The sequence below is a fragment of the Osmerus mordax genome, chromosome 12 (genome assembly GCF_038355195.1).
Source record: "Osmerus mordax isolate fOsmMor3 chromosome 12, fOsmMor3.pri, whole genome shotgun sequence".
Classification (NCBI taxonomy): Eukaryota; Metazoa; Chordata; class Actinopteri; order Osmeriformes; family Osmeridae; genus Osmerus; species Osmerus mordax.
This window is the reverse complement of record NC_090061.1, coordinates 5,000,259-5,005,657: the sequence shown is the minus strand read 5'-3', so window position 1 is coordinate 5,005,657 and position 5,399 is coordinate 5,000,259.

The window sequence follows — 5,399 nt, the reverse complement described above, 5'->3', positions numbered from 1 at the left end:
ATTTACAGATCACGTGACAAGGGGTGCGTCCCACACCAAGTTTGAAAATTCTCCACTCGCTCGCTAGCCTACGACTCAATGGCAAAGAGTAGGCTAAAGAAGTCTTCTATACTCTTTGTCAATAGCTCCAAACACATACATGAAGGCCTTTTTGCACATTATTTGTGCGTGCTGTCCGAATGCTAGGGCAGCAAGGTAAGTTACAAACACAACAACAAGGACGCGAACAAAGAAAATAAGGAAGTATGTACCGGTGTGTCCAAAACCCACTTTCTCAAGTATAACCCAATCACATGTCCAGATCACCTTGTAGCAAAAAAAAGGAGAATGAAAAGAGGAAATTGCTATAAGGATATCAATCCAATTCTGTTTACACAACCCTAAATAGTCTATCCTGGACATAGCATTTGAATTTTGAATGCATTTCGAGCATGTTCTTTTCTATACATTAGTAGGTCTGCGCTTGCCTTTTTCCATGTGACTTAGTTGCGACTACTATTTGGATGCAGAAGTATAGTCATATTAATAATAGTCTTATATTGCACATGTGACATTTGTGGGTTTTACATGTGTGGTTTTCTCATGTGAAATGTGTGGTTTTCACATGTAGGCTATCTCGAAATTGTGGATGATGCGTCAGTGAGACTTTTTGTCACTAGGTCCGCCTGCTGGTCAAAATAATGTATAGCGGCCAAAATATGAAAGAGACCCAGCTGATGTGTGTAACAACACTGAAAGTGGAGACTATCAAGTGCCACTTTGTTTGTGAAATCCTCTCACTTAACAGTTGGTGTTGGATAGTTAGCTAGCCAATTCGTTTAGAAGATACCTTGTTGTAGGCTACCGTGTTATTATTATTCTTTGACTGAGTGAGTGAGAGACAGTCCCTGCATGGTGCAAGACCCACACCTCAAAAAACCTGCACACTGCAGGTTTATAGGTTCAAATAATTTTAGTGCAGTGATAATTAACCAACTGCCCCTTTAAAGAAAGGGCTGCTCTGTGTTGTCATTTATAACCTCAACCTCATCATGCTCCCCTTTGTGTTCCTGCTGCACCATGGCTCCATGCCCACCTTCTGTTACGGTTTATTTGTAGGCAATTCTACTTACAGTATCCCTTCTCTCTCTCTCTCTCTCTCTCTCTCTCTCTCTCTCTCTCTCTCTCTCTCTCTCTCTCTCTCTCTCTCTCTCTCTCTCTCTCTCTCTCCCCCACTCTCCCTGTTTCTCTGCTTTCTCTCTCCCTCTGTCTCTCTCTGTCTCTCTCCGCCACTCTCCCTCTCCCTGTCTCTCCCTCCGCCACTCTCCCTCTCCCTGTCTCTCTCTCTCTCTCTCTCCATTTTATGTTTCCTTTCTGCCAGTCTGTGTGTTCACTCTCCATTCAAAATGTAACATCACTGTGGCCTTGTGGTCAGCAAATGCACAATCAGGAACACAAAAATCGGCCTGTGGTGTGGCAGCAGGATGTCAGACGTGCCAGAGACAAAATTCCCTTTAGCTGTGTGTATGTGTGTGTGTGTTGGTAGAGTTATGAAGAGGATAATATGGTTTTGACCAACAACAAAAAAATGCAATCTACTAATTACTTGTCCACTTGAAGTTTTTAGTGAAAGCTTTATTTTTCAGGAAAGTTGAAAGTTGATTTGAACGTTAGAATTAGTCAGCTTTCAGAATTACAGAAAAAGAGCCAAAAAGCCGAAACCAATATTATGACATCTGATTGGATCTTTGTGGTATAAGTTAAAACACTATTCAAGATTTTTTTTCATTTCACAAGTTTACTTTTCATAAATATTTCAGAAAATAAACCCACTTACTTTCCCCAAACATCTGACTTTAGTAAAAACAATGGGCATCAAAATACTGTGCTCTCAACCTTGGAGCCTTGTGTTGGCCCCAGCCCAGAAGACATGGGAGAGGGACTGGTCGGCTCACAATCTGTTCACACGGGTGTGTGTGTGTGTGTGTGCACGAGCTTGTGTGGAGGAAGGGAGACTTGGTGTGCGAAGTGGGAGGGGACTCCTTAGGGAGCATGATGTCTCTCCTGCACACCTAGCTCAGTCCTCCCGAGAAAGGTGCCTAAAGAACTGATGACACAAAGTTTGTGTGTTTTTATGGATTGTACCCTGCAACATTATGGGAATTGTGGCATGTGTTTTGGGGGGTTTCTTAAATCCCTAAAGCATAAAGGATAAGAAGAAGCTTCATTTGAGACAGAGGACTCGGGGTAGGTTTTTCTGTCATTCCTGTGCTGATGAACTAGCTTAGCTTAGAAGCTACCTTATTTTAGAAGCCTCCTCTCACTGTTGCCTACTCTGCTTTGGCTAATGGCAACTACTATCTACTAACTGACCAGCCATATTTATGATCTTGTGCGCAATTTTGCATCTTCACAATATTTGCCTTTATTTATTTTCAGGGACAAGTGTCAATGATTTTATATACTTACACACTATAGCCCTTCGGGTCATTGTGACCCACCTTTTGCACCACGACGGTGGGTCACAATGACCCAAAGGCAGCACAAGGGATAGTATAAAAACGTGTATATTGTAAACTTTTTAATTACAAATGTTATCTCATTGAACATAAATATGTCATTTACGACATTTAATCTGCAGCATGTTTTAAATCGAAGTGGCCATTCCCTCCCTAGACACGTTTGTTTTCAGTTAGATTTTCACTTAACATGATACACAAAGTATCCAATCTTAAAACAGAGATGTCCCTATTCCTAAAAACTTGTAAACTGAACATGTGTGATGGATGTCCTATCAGATAACCTCAATGAGCCCCACTCCCAAGCTAGGTGGTCCACACAATGACTACCCCTTGACCATCAGCTCGTAAATGTCAACTGAAAGATGGCCCCAGAAAACATGTTATTTTCATTTTAAGTGAGATGCTATAGCGTGGCTGTTTGATAAGGGCTGTGCATTGCCCTCCAACAACAAGGGATCTAGAACTCCACATGTCACAATTAACCCTTGTGTTCTCTTCGGGTCATTCTGACCCATCAGTCATTGTGACCCACCTTCGTATTGCGACAAATTTACCTCATACAAAAACAAAGTGAAGCATTTTCTTTTAACTGTCGGGCTGTCTCAGACCCCCACATTGGAATGGTTAAAAGAAATTTTTTTTTATTTGTTTTTGTATTGGGTAAAATGGGGTAAACACAACGATGGTTCGTTATGAACCTTTGGGTCATGTGACCCGAAGGCAACACGAGGGTTAAGAGTCCTGTCTCTGACCATTCATCACTGATACCTTCCAGTCATTTGGATAATTACATTGGAAACATATTTATCTCTGTGGGTGTTCTAGTGGACTAGAAGTACTTCCCTAACATTGAGTGTCCCCTACCCTCCTCAACTGGGATGAAACAGTCTTTGTGGTTGTCAAACAACACCCTCCTCAAAATATGAGGATTTGAGGAAAATTACCATGACATTTTGTGAGTTTTAGGAAGATAAGACAAATAAGGTGGTGCTGGAGGGTAAACATGTGACCCCAGAGCACCGAAACTCTCACTACTCCCACATAGCTGTCACATCTATCACATGTGCAGTGCTTGTCATCGTTCTCCATCTCGCTGCACTAAGTCATGGGGTCATGCATCGTATTGTTGTAGCTTAGAAATAGAAAGGATTGCTAACATTTTAGTACAGTAAGTTGGTTATAAACTGCGTCTCTAATGGAAGAACTAGGTATTTTGGCAACATATGCAAACAAGCATATTAAGCTAAATATGTAATAAATCAGCACTTTTACTCTGCTCTAGAAATACTGAATTGTTGAGGCATTGTTTGCAGGCAGTCAAGCTGAGTTTTTATGGTAAAGAATAGAATGCATTTTCTGCAGAAACTTGCACAATGTCCAGGTAGTCATTTATTTCCTGTTTGAACTGTTGCAAAGCAGGCATGTTGAATCATGGGATGTACAAATTGTGCTCTGTTAAGTCATGTTGTGGATCCTGTTTGAATAGAGGCAGTTAATTGTGTGGTAAGATTTGTTTAGATCTCCAGAAGTGTTCGAGCTCCAGATGACACTTGCACTGAATGTATCAATTCGAAGAAGCTTATTATAGCGAAATTGATAGCTGACTAATCTAGCTGGCCTTGGAAAGAGTCATTGTATGTTTATTTAACACACACAATGTACTTTAATGATATTCTGTGATTTTTTTTTTACATCTCATTAAGGTCATTTAAAATGGAAAGAAAATGAACGGAATGTAGAGCAGCTATAGCCAAGATGCCTTGTCCAAATCTTAGCTGCTTTATAAGGGCGATGTGGAAACAAGATCTGTATAGCATTGCTGAGCATGTGCCTACAGGCCATAGCAGCAACACAGGGGTTAGATTGGGGAACAAGAACACACAGGAATATCCTACTGCTCTAGGTCTTCGTAAATCACATACTGCCTGGGACGATATCCCGAACTGCCATATGTTTATAAAGGATGAACACTTCCTTTTATTTTGACTGTTGAAAACAGGTGATTTCTTGGACTGTAAAGTATAAACAGTCATACACTGAGACTATCCCTGAAATAAAATGTAAAATTGAAAGTACAGTAATGGGAACATGATGAATTAGGAGTCTGGGACGTAAACCCTTTGAGTCGGACGCAGGCTATGATCATGTGGATTTTAGGATTTAAAAGTAAGTTTAGGAAAGAGAACTATGGCACATCACTGAAAGGAGAGATCATTTGATAGTTAACTCCCCTTATAAACCCTAACACCTGACTATAGTCTATGTACTGCTATTCTAATCCTTAAAGCCTGTGTGGTTTAATGTGAATACAGTTTTTGTTAAGGTACACCCTCATGCTGTATGTCATAAACAATAGAGTAGACAACAACCAAAACATAGATGAACAAGGAATAATATTTATACCAGGATAATACATAGACACCTCAATCTGTTTTTATAATACACATCATTGAGTTTTATGATTGAATCATGTTGGCAAAATAGTCCTTTTGATAATCTGTTGTTACATATGGAGCAATAATAGTTAGGTTCATAAGCTGCTCCAAGCAGATTTTGCTCTTAAACAATGAAATGCTCCTTCTGGCAAAGACAAGTTGGAACAGGAGACAAATACCTTTAGTGCAAGTTGGGTCTCTGGTGTTGTGTCATTGTATGTCTAACATCCCAGTTGTAAAGCATACCTGTAGAACTGCAAAGAAACACAGGGAGTGGCTCTTTGCCATCTGCTTTAAGAACTGCTGTGTCAACATTTTATAGAAATGTATCTTTAATTTCTAAAATACTTACATGTTTCTATCTACTTAGGCATGTTTTAAATAATATACATTCTGCATCTCTCCACTCTCCACCTCCCCTGTCCTTATTTCTCTTTAGGGTCGGAGCATCGTTGCAGAGGCC